Source organism: Centropristis striata, chromosome 20 (assembly GCF_030273125.1).
Source record: "Centropristis striata isolate RG_2023a ecotype Rhode Island chromosome 20, C.striata_1.0, whole genome shotgun sequence".
Taxonomy (NCBI): Eukaryota; Metazoa; Chordata; class Actinopteri; order Perciformes; family Serranidae; genus Centropristis; species Centropristis striata.
Genome location: NC_081536.1, coordinates 23,437,167 through 23,450,145, shown reverse-complemented (window position 1 = coordinate 23,450,145; position 12,979 = coordinate 23,437,167).

The window sequence follows — 12,979 nt, the reverse complement described above, 5'->3', positions numbered from 1 at the left end:
TCCATTCAGAGTCACGCTCCATTATACAAGACCTACACGACCATCTTCAACTTGAATATTAGGCTGCCAAGTCCAGCACTGGTTACGTGAATAGCAACAGAAGATTGAGTTCTTCTTCCTTTTCATTGCTTCTCTCTTCCTGCCTCTGCTGTAGAGGATAATTTCACCCAAAATTAAAATGAAAAGATTTTTTTTTTTTTTTTTTTTTTTAAACCTTATTCTGGGAATAATCAGACCATATTCAAGTGGTCAAATCAGGAAAAAGAGAAAAAAAAATAATGACGAAGAGGTGGCATGAAACTGCAGCTCAGAAAAAACAACAAGAAGATAAGTACTTGTAGTCTAGCTACTTCAATGAAAAAAAACATGTCTACACTAAAACATAAAATAAGCTAATATGGCATTTAGCTTGATGAAACCTTATGCAGTGATACTTATTTTAAGACCTTATCATGGATCTCCAATCACTTGCCGACATAGACACAGAGACTTAACTTGAAATTAACACCCTTTTGATGTGGTGAAGTATAAAGTACAATGTAGTCAAGAAAACACTGTAATTAATTAGACTCAGTACTCGATGCCAGAACCTGCAGTAATTCTGCTGGAGACCCTGGAGCCCTCTATGAGGCCTTAAGGACCCTGAAGGTTCCCAACTGAATAAATCATGTAAGGTACCTTAGCCAGCAGTAAATGACTCATTGTCGTGTAACTTACAACTAGAATCCAAACTCCACAAGTTCTCTGCCCGTCATCTTGCAGATAGACCTGACAAAGCATGACTTCAAACTTTTCACACATTAGGATCATGTCATGTAGAGTGTTGTAGACTTTTGATTCAGGTATTGTAATCAAATAAAAGCAAAATCGGTTTATTTTAGGTACATACCACCATAGTAGCAATGCACTCGCAGTTATCCAAAAATGCATGAAATACACAAAGCTGTGTCCATCAAAATATGACATTTGGTTTTCCAACATATATGGGATGTCTGCAAGAGTTACTTGCAGTAATGTAATGGCGTTGGGGTTTCTCATGTGAGAAACACGAATAAACACAAATGTGATTCTGAATTCAAACTTGCAGGGTGCCAAAAGGAAAAGCAAGAGCACATGTGCCAGCCTGCAGCAGATAAGCTAAGGCTTGTTTTTAGCTTAGCTGATTGCCAGAAATGTCTTTGCTATGTAAATTCAGTTTTTCTGTGATTGGAAAATGTTGTTTTTATTCTATACTAAATTGTTTTTCTGTTTGCTTCTGATCAGCAGTGATTATCGCTAAGTTGCCCTACATCATAAAATAAAAATGGAAGCTGTCTGAAGTCAATCTGATCGGCGCATCAGCAGTCACAGGTACACTGACAAAAAGACACTTTACAGGTCATTTTTTCTGTAGCAACACTACAAACCTCCAGCCTCAAACACCACCAGCAAGATGAATCAACACCTCTAACAGTCCGGAAAGAAAAACATGAGCTTCACAAGATCGGTGCTTAGTGTAGGCCTTTGGTGTTGCTGTTTCTTCTTTTCTTTTCTACATATCTTTCCATGCATTACACAAATATCACCTGCCAACACCACAAGTGGCAAAGTCTGTACAAATATAAGCAGACTACTTTCTGTCAGTTCTCTTTCTTCACTCCCATTATTACACCCTTATCTCCCTCTCTTTCCGTCTTCTCTCCCCCTCAGGCTGCTTTAAATTCTTAATAAGTCCAAAAGAGCTATACTTTTGAACCAATGAGACATAAAGCAGACTTCCTTTGGCTAGGAATTAATACTCATTTCTTGATTTTTAAGGTTTCTTGTCTTTACTTGTACAGAGTCGAGACAGAAACAAAGAAACCACAGCTTTTGAGGTAGATATCTGCAAGTATATCGATATATGGATTACTTATTTTGTTTCATTAAATAGCTATTTTGTTTCATTAAATAGCATTGTCTTTAAATGGGCACACTGCGATAAATACACTGTAAAATGTTCTGAAAATATGGCAAACTAGCAAAGAAAGAGATATGTCTTTTACAATAAACAGAAAGTCTCAACAAAGACTTGATCTGGTCCTCTATGACCACACACGGTAAATATAATGGTTGCTTTTGTGCTAAAAGTCGAACAGGAATTGACCTTTGTGTATGATCGCTGAAAGGAGCTGAGCACTGAATTGTCCTCTGATGCTCCTCATTGAGATTTTTGACCTTGTATCTTCAATAATTTACCCTTTCGGCGTCTGGTATTGATAAAGCTGCCACTTAAAAAAAAAAGATTTGTGGCTTCCTTCAGCAACTGTTCATTACCACCTTTTCATTCCATCCTGGCCAGAGATCTTGCACTACTTATTAAAAGCTCAAAATATATGAATTTCCTTCTGCCTGCTCAGTAGATTGAGGAGGTGCATGAAGGCATTAAATGCAACTGTGAATAGAAATGACTGTATTCCTGCTATATTAATTCTGTTAACTGATAAAGTGAATGTATCTAAAGCAATGTATCCTCAACATGATGGTTACATGATCACTGTTTTTAACACATGGTTAACACCTTGAAGCTGAACTACTTGGTTATGCTTATGCACAGAAATTACTTGGTTAAGGTTTGGAAAAACAAGGTTGGTGTTAAATTAACTACTTCCATAAATAACTACTGGAAGCAGTTATGTCGGTAACATTGGTGATAGAGAGCATGACGTATCAATCTACTGAAGTTAGTGAATTTGCCCCAACCCCTTTCCACCATCACCTCTCACACTCCCTAAACGGACTTTCTCTGTCTTTATACTTTGCCGTGCCTTAGGGTTGTAATAAGCTCTTCCTCTACCTTCTGGCTCATAATTATGCGGGTTGCACTGCATTACTTGACAAAGGTATAACATGACAACAGCCTGATTAAAGTACAAACAAATACATGTGTTAACAGATTAACCCCGGAACTCAATAACTAAAGTCATCTTTCCCCTTAGTGGAACCTCCAAATACACAAAATATTGACTCACATGTATACGTACCACCCAATGAAAAGGCAACCAATCATCTACTTCACAAAGTTTAACAAGTGTACTCTTGTGTAAAATAGACTGTAAAATGTGCATGCACTTCCATTCTCAGTTTGATAAATGTGTGTTTCCTACATTTCTGGCAGCCACTAGTTTCCAATCATGTCAACATTGATTTGATCTTTTATTATCTGTTTAATATACAATAAGAACTGACAAATGGATCCCCCCTTCTTCAAATTGAATCTATCTACTTGGAACATTTACAGTTTCAGAATAAAAACAGTATACTTAATTATTTTAAATACCTAAAAAACAACAACCTCTTTATATGATGTGTTTCAGATGAGGTCATATTCAACACATTCCCAAGTAACCTGACAGTCAAGTGTTGATTAAACACGTGCTGCCAGGTTGATTTTAATACCTTGTTATGTTTACTGAAATCTATGCAAATAAGGTGTAAAAAGAAGAAAGTCCATATATTTCTAATGTGCTCTCTTGCACATTGTAACAGAGCTGTTGAGAAGTAGACATGTAACCAATGGGGTCCCATCACTCACTCAGTCTTTAATGACCCACTGAAACTTTAAACAATGTGATTTTCATTTCACTGAGACATACCAGTTAATTTCCTCACTGGCATCGGCTCCTTTCTTTTCTGGGTTTTAGCATTTCAGCCGTTGGGTTTAATCATTTGGTGATAAAACAACAACTGGTAATATTTAATTACATAAATGACTTTGTAAAAAGCTGCAGATAAGGGATAAAATGCAGCAATCATCTCTCTGTGTGTCGGTGGAGGTTGAAACTCTCAGCTAATGAGCCGTGGGTTGAGCCGGAGTCCCAGGGCAATGGACAATTAACCAGGAGACTCATCTCAGATTTCTTTCTTTCTGTTCTTTTTATTTCTGTCTTTCTGCATAAATGTCTGTGAATGTGGACTTTTCTGTGTGAAGTCGTGTGTTTAGTAGAGCTATAGTGTATGTGTAAAGCTCATTAGACAGCAGGACTCTTGCTCAAAGCGGAGAGAAGAGAAAGAGTAAGCGTGTTCGTGTTGTGTGGTCAAACTGTCCCCCGAGTGCTGAGACAGGATGGAGGAATCAGAAGAGGGTGGGTGTTCTAAGACAGTAGAGCCTTTGTGTTTGGAGTTTATGATAAATATATTGGTTACGTTAAAGCCAAGGATTAAGGGTTGGATGAAACAGTGAGGCTTTATGTCTGATCCCTGAAGTTTTCAACAAAGTAGTGAGGGAGGAAATGGGCAAGAAAACAGGAAATAACTTTTAACAGTCCATGCGGTTTAATGTTACAAACATATTTCCTCAAAATTACATTCATATTTAATTACTTAGCAACAGCAAATATGTCTTATAGAATGGCTAATGCTGCTTGGCTTGTATTATGTTTGCCAACATGTTCATTAAAAGTATCTACAAAACATTCACTGTCAACATACTTTGTCTTCTTACAATATTCACTCCTGACAACTATTTATGTAGCAGTCAAAGCCATTTATTAAGGTTAGAAAAACTCTGAGAGATTTTACTCCCACAGATCTGCAGAGGGTGGAGGTCAGGTTGGTTGGATGGGTCAACAAAATGGTAACATTTTCTTTCCAATTCAGGTTTTTTAAACCATGACAAAATCATCCAAAGTCATTTTCTGCCCAAAGTGTGAGGTGTCAGATAAGAACATTTTTTTTTTAGAAGAGACGTTATCCTGGTAACCTGCAAGTTGGTCTTCTAGCTCCAGTGTTTCATTTGCCATAGTGTGACCAACTCAAATGCTAATCAGCTTGTTGTGCTAACCCTCCCTAAGTTGCTAACGGTGTACAGCAAGAAGTTTCCAGGCAGATCTCACACTTGTGAAATTTGTCCTCATACTGCATGCAGCTGCCTGCACCAAAATTGTGACCCATTGCTGTTGTGATCAGACCACAGGTGAATCTTGGGTTCATTTGTGGACTTTAACTGATATGGACTAAAGTGCAGCAGCATTTTATCCACCTCCATTTTGGCTCTCTGGCAAGGGACAATCAGAGATCACCCCTCCATTTCAAGGAACATCTTTCCCAGGATGCCTTGCATTTATGACACCTACAGGCCACCTCATTGGTCAAGGGACCTTTGACACTGCAGGTGGTCCACTGTAAAGACCAGATATCAACCTCTGTTCTTTCTCTTTCTCCACTGATTGCTGAATCAGCAACACCTCCATCTCCCTCACGAGGGGACCCAGAGGCCTGGATCCACCTCCTCCCTCATCTCCTGCAGAGCCCTGCTCAGATGAGGCCCTTTCCTTCAGAAATCTCCTGTTCCATAAGTAATTCTGAACAACTGCAATCCTGATCTACCCTGCACATCAAGGTTGCATTAATGAATGCAAAGTTCACTGCAACTGCCAGAGAACGCTTCATCAGACAACAAGGCGTGGCAGAATCTTAATTTGCAAGACAGCAAATTATTGAAACTCAGCCTGAAATCAAACTTTCTTCCATGCCCTCCACTGAAAACAATTTCTCCTCCATTTCCCTCCAACTGGACTGTGAGTAATGTAACTGGGCTTAGATAGGAAATTCAGCAATAGGTACAAAGGATTTGACCTGTAATCAATGATTTGGTTTATATTTGTGTTTTTACCTCTATATCCCATAGATCATTTAATGTGCTTTTATTTTATTTTTTATTTGCTTTTACTTGATTTATTTAATGTTGTACACTGTGAACAATATGTCACCCTCTTCTATGAAAAGAACTTGATTCCAATTCCTTTAACCACTACTAAATATAAATATGGTAATTTGATTATAATTATTATGTTCATAATTATTAATCAAAATTGATAGTTTAGTAGCTTTATGAGACTGATTTAGGTGAATTGGCTATGATTTTCTCTGTTTTACATAGTGGTGCCACAACGAGTAACTGAGAGTAAATCAAGTCATTTATTATAATTAATAATTATTTTTGATAATTATTAATAATTCTGATAGCCATCTAACCACACTTTTGAATCGTGAGATCCACACAAGTGTTGCTCAGGTTCATCATTACATATGTGATATCCTTATGGGAGGGGTAGCATTTATGACAATGCCCTTTTATTTACATATTTGATGCCCCGCGCAAGGTATCATTTATTCATAAAAGAGGCATCCTTAAATTCCTAACATTACAAATACACAAACTCCAACCAACCTAGGCCCAATGACTATTTTGAGAACTCCCTGTATTGTAAAAGAGGTTGCCTGTGATCTTATTCCAGGTAGCAATTTTGTTTCTTGTATCAGGCAAGGAAAATAAGTGATATATGTAGGCCCACGTGTGTTTAATAGGAGGCAGACATTGAAAAAAATGTGGACATGAATTGGCACAGATTGAAGAGGATTAACCTCACAGCTATAAAAATCATGAAATCATAATTTTATCTTGAAATGAACTAGGCTATGACACGCAGTTACAATGTCATGCTGTTGGTCGATGCTTTTAGCTCAACATGAGTAAGCAGGCGGGAGCCAAATATCTCATGAGGACAAAGAAGACATAATGTTATGGAGATCGAACCACAGACCTCTCTGTGTTCGGATGGCCTCTCTTACGTCTTTTCCACCCTGCTACTGCAAATGTTATACGTGCATTAAATATTGTTACATGACATTTAGCACGACATTTTCTGTTGAATAATTAAGTACCATGAGTCCATAAATCTTTACCGAGCCTGGCCAATTTTGCAGTATTACTCCCTGGCAGTATTACGGCCATGCTGACCAAAGCCTTCTCCTACTGGTTAATTAATCAAGTGATGTAAGCTGAAAAGGGAAAATAAAAACCATAGCTCATAGTAGCGTTCTCCAGCCCATACTGGGGTTTTTAACTAGCCACCCTTTCGTTTTATGAGTCTATAAAAAAAGTTGAAAGTAATGGCAGAGGAGAGATGGCAGGCAGGTTAGGAGGAGAGGTAAAATGTTAAAAGGGGCAGAAAGAAAAAGAGGGAGAGGAGGGCAAGAAAGACAGTGACTCTTTGGGAGAATAAAATGAAGGAATAATCAGCAAACAAACCAACAGGACTCTCTCTGAAAGAAGTTGCACTTGTGACTGAAATTGTATGAAAAGCTGAGAGAACAAAGCACACAAGATGTTGAGTACATTAGCACAGATCACTGCGACAGCTGCAGCCTTGAGCATCAACCTGAGCTCAACTTATCAGATTCATTTGAAAAGCTCAAGGGCAACACAACAAGCTGCTTAGTGAAATAATTGGCAACACATCGACAGCAGGATGAGATTCACTGTAAATTTAAACATTGTTAAAAACAGCTATGAGAAATAATATGCCATTGTCAGCGTAATGTAGTGAGAAGTATGTAACAGTGTGTTTCTATTAGCAGCCCCCAGATATTTTTTACCATGTAATCCTAGGGGCCCTGTAGCAAATGAATGTGATACTTCTGCTTTAAAAAAAACTGTGAGGATTAAAACAATGTGATACAATTAATTTATGTAACATTCAATTTTATAATGCATGCACAACTGCATTCAAACTTGATTGCAATGCTTTAAAGACATTGGTGCAAGTTACCATGAAGAAAATATTTTTTGTATTTAATAAGACAAACTGAAATTGAAATCATCAGGTATTCAGTCTTTGTAGAACCTTGGATGCCTCATCAGTCATTGTCAGTTAGTGTACTCACAGTTCATTTATGCATATGTAGTTATATATCATTATATAGCATTGTCATTTGATTTAATCCACATTAAAATTGAGTATTTCACAAAGAGTCATGCAAAAGCATCACTTCTAATCTAACTATGAAAAAAGCAACTAATCAACTAAAATAAATCTCTGTTTACACGAGGAAGAGAAGTCCGGTTTGACTTTCTATGTCTATCACTGCAAATAACATCATACAGTTTGAATGTTTGATAAATTTGTGATCGTGTGTTTCCTACCTTTCTAGCAGCCACTCGTTTCCAAATAATTTCTGTACAATATGCCAATCGACTGAGACAGGAAACTGTCTGGAGATTATATAAATCTCTTTACTGTCATGTATTTATTGTCTTTGGTCACACTTTTCTGCAAGTTCATTCTGTTTGAATGCAGTTGAGAGCTGAGACTGATTAGAGAACATTTGCACCACTTCAACCTCAATCAGACCCGTAAATGTACATTAAAGGATCCAGAAAGACTCATGCTATTTACAGTAGGTGAAGTAATAACTGACACATTCACAGGCAACCTGTAACACACAAAGAAAGCAAACAAGCTGTCAGCACCCTGACACTCAAGTTGAAAACATTCACTTGTTGAAGCAAATCTATGCAAATTAGGTATATGAAAAGACTTTGCATTGCTACATTGCTATAGAGCTGTTGTGAGGTGAAAAATGTGACCAAAGGAAACACATCACCCATTCACTCTTTAATTACTCATTGAAACCTTACAAAAAGTATTTTTCATTCCATTTAGACATAGCAGTTAATTTCCTCACTGGCATCAGTGATTATTTATCTTTATTAGCTTTAGTATTTTAGCCGCCTGGTTTAATCATTGGGTGATAAAACAACAATTTAATCACATAAAATGACTTTGCAAAAAGCTGCAGAAAGGTGGTAAAATGCAGCAATCATGTCTCTGTGTTTCAGTGGAGGTTTATATGCATTTATACAAAAAGTAGCTGCTTATTATTATTGTAATATAAAGCTGTTTGTTGTGGCCACACATCTTGTAGCATTTGTGCTAAATGATATAGAGGAGGAGGACAACTCTTGTTGAACATCTTTACCATTGATCTGTCACTCCAAATATGTTTTGTAGTGTGAATTTTTACTTTTTCTTTGCTTCAAGTGTAATTTTGTTTCAAACTGTGACAACTATATAATCAATATAAACTCACTTGATGAGGTTTTGTTTGATGCTTGAGAAATAGTGCTATGTATTGTTGAAACAAATAGCCCATTCAAGGCACTTGAAAAAAAATAAATTCATAAGCAAAAGTTTTGCAGCCATTTATAACTTAATATTCCACAGTGAATTTTATTTCCAACCCAGAAGCAATTTCATGGTAGTAAGTGTCACTTGTCAAAAGCTGGACATTTTATTTGTCACTTTTCAAAGGAGGTCTTGTGTTTTTTTTTTTCTGTCTGACAGGTGTCACTGTTTTAAAACGTCTCTGCAGCTCCCCTCTCTCTGTATTTGATACCAATGGGTTTAACTTTTCAGGCCAGGACCCAAACTAGGTAACATAGTTTCCTGCCCTGGGACTCAAACCAGAACAATGTCACATTAACGAAGCAATTTTATGGAAAACTGAAGAGCTTTTGTGCACTTATTCAACGGCTCTCACAGTGAAACCATTACCATAGAGCACCATCCAATTACTGCCAGATATTATATTTCATATTAGCGCTCTTATTATGTGAGTAGGTCCCAACTGAGTCATTGTGGTTGATTATTTTGGGACCCTGACTTTGGGAAACTGTAGTACTCTTGATGTACTGCAAAACACTTATACCTTTGGTTCTGAAGCTATAGTTTAAGAGACACTCCTGTATAATGTTGAGAGAAAATATTCTACAAAAGTATACAACAACGAGAGCTGAATCACAACACCTTCTTTAATATTTAAAAATAATCAATATTTCAGCACAATCAATTCACACGATCACATGAAAAAGGAAAGAAAGAAAGAAAAATCTCTCCTAAAACATTGTTCAAAACTCCTGGGCTGCTGTGTGTTTTGAAGATTTCTGTATCCATTCTGTATTTTTACTGTCTTCATCTATGATTTATTTTGAATTGAAGTCCTTGAAGTAATAAAACAGCACATCCCCTAGCCGCAGAATACATGACTGTGATTAGCCAGAGAGATGGGAAGATACCACTCTGTAGCTCTAAATAAATACTCAAAGCTGCAAGTAGACACAAAAGGTCGACAAAGATAAATTCCACGCAGTTTATATTGAACGATTGAATTGAACCAAATAATCATGATGCAAAAAGACTAATTTTACAGTCGGCAAGTGGCTCTGGTGTAAGCAAGATGATCCACTCTGACCTGTGGCGTCATCAATGACAAAACTCTCTGCAGATCCACAAATATATGATTTCCATTACTAAAAAAGGTTATTTTTCAACATACTTTGACTTGTTTCTTTACGCCACATGTATCACTTGTAATCAAAAGAAAAAAAGAATACAAAACAGAACTGTGTTCCCCCTTATTATATCCCTTTATATTCTGCCCGTTTATAGTTCCATTAGCTCTGCACCATGGAAAACAAGTTAAACATGTTTTGTTTTTCTCCCCCCGTGCTCTTCCTCTGTATGACTAAATGACTAAATTACAGGTACCATTAAAACTGTGACTGAGTGTGGCTCACTGCCACATGCAGATACGCTTTGATCACAAGCCTTTTTTTCCTCTTTTTTGTTTTTTTGTCTTTTCTTTTTATTGTTTAAACTGATGAAGCGTTTTTTTTGTTTTTGTTTTTTTTTACAAAAGAATAATAGTCAAGCACTTTTGTAGCCTGTGTTTGAATGTGAAGAGTGAGCTTTTAGGCTCAGACACACACACACACACACACACACAGAAAGTGATACATGCAGTGCAGGTCTGTTTTTTGTTCATTGTTCATTTTATCTGATGATAACATAACAACAGGGTGGATTCGGTATCAGATTTATCAGATTTTACTGTCTTTTATCTGAATTAGGGATTAAAAGATTACAGCGAACATGAATACATAATCTGATTAAGCTATTTCATTATTAAATTAACAAACCCCACACTGTACTCATATTGTTGTGCTATTGTACATCAAGTGCAGCCGGTCAAACATTTCGGAGAGCCTGTGGCTTTCAAAAAATGGATACATTAGTACTGATTAAATAAATATTACACCCTTTCTACAATGCAAACCATTTTTTATTGCTATACTGATGTTATCACACTTATTTCAATTCACATTCTCTAATATAATATACCATAATTCATGCAAAAACAGTCTTTCTCACCTTTTTTCAGGCCAGTTTGTGACCCTCTATTAGGAAATTATGCAGACATCACAGTAACCATTCACTAACAGTAGTAAAAGTGAACATATATATATGCAAATATACGATATGTGTCCACCTCTTGCTGAGAAAACAGCCTATTTCTGACTTTTTGTGGTGCAGGAGAAGAAGACAACTGTCATTTTACTCCATGAAATTGAACATCAGTCCATTGAGAACTGTGCTTTCCACCTTCCGGCCAAACAGGTTTTAGACACTGTAATTGCCTTCTCTCACCTGGCACTTTAAAAAAAGAGCCTGTCTTTAATGACAAATTTAGTGGGGCAAAGTTATCACGCAGTCTCAACAACATTACACACTCGGCTACACTCAGAATGAAAGGTCATTTCACTCCACTCCGCTCCACAACAGGCAGGATGGTCGGCGGTTTGTTGAAAGTCAGAAACTGCTCCAAAAAGAATAAACAAACTTTGGATCCCATCTGAGGCAAAAGGAATTCTTCATCAAACCTTCAGAGGCTTGAAAACCTCAGTTCACCTCTAACTCTTTCTTTAGTCATTCGCTCTTTGTTATTTCTACCTGTTTGTTTTGGCCTCTCTGTCGTTCCTTCTCCCTCTCTCACTCCCGCTCTCGATCCCTCTCTTTCTCATTTACATTTTCTCTAGTTTTTGTTTCTCTCTCTGTTAGAAGTAATTCCCCCAATCCACCTGGCCTCATTCCCACCTCCATGACTAACTACACACACTCTCACACACTTGCACAGTGAAATCTGGGTTTGTGTGCATGCACAAGACAGCTCGTGGTGTGACTCTATTTGCTGCAGGCTGCTGAATGCAAAGTGCATTTGACATATAAGGAAAATGCAAATATCTTTATGTCACCTAGAGTAGCGAGATGAACTAAAGACACAGCAGGAGACAAACCTCAACACTCAATTAGCAACAATTGCATGTTTTTGCAGTTCTCTGTCTCTCTTAACAATTAACAACACAGCAGTGAATGTATTGATGTAACGCCTAGAAAGTGCTAAGAGTGATCATGTCCCCAGTGGTGACAGGATGTCTGGTTTCTTTCTGTTTTTTTGTCATGCATGGGCGAGATGAGGACAAAAGTAGCACTTCAAAAGAGTTATATAGTTAAATTAATAACCTCTAAGATATCCATTTGAATAAATGGCTTTTATGGCACTATCACAGAATGAGGTAACACAATGGTGGTTGAGCCGATGGCCTGCTGATGAAAGCTTTTGCATTTACAGTTAGTGAGTTCTCTTTATGCATTCATGAGCAGTGTACTGTAGAAGAAAAAAAACATAGACTTATGAAACTTCAAAACCAAGAGCAAATCCAAAGAAAAAGAACTGAATTTGACCCTCAGGTCAGGTGCCGCCATCTAGAGATCACCGATATGGTAACTTTACTAAAGCAAGTTTGGCACAAAAGGTCTTGTTTATTCATCATTTTGCTTTTAGGTTTTAAAGCCAAAAAAGTGAAACCTGGAGATACTACAAAATGTACTAAAGTGCTAAGAGATAGAGAGGGAGAAAAAAAATGGAATTACAAAGCGGCGAACATGTAATTCAGCACATAATGGACCATTACATAAAGATACAGACCTGTTGCTTTTATGTCATTTTCTCCATGCTCATCCATATTTTCTCAGAGCGAGAGGGAGAAAATGCTCCAGGGTGGCAATAATAATGTTCAAAATGACCAGACCATCCTTGTAACACAATACACTACAGCTACACAGGAAGAGACAATGTTAACAAAGGGGCACCAACAGCACATATGTGATACACTGTGGAATGGCCTTGAAGGAACTACATATATATTTTATTATACAGAAAAATATGTTGGACTCCTCTATGCTGTTTTTCTGCCAGTCTGCTCAATGCAGCATTCATTCCATACTGTGTAGGCGTTGAAGTTCCTTTTTAAATTGCTGAATCAAATGTGTCATGGATA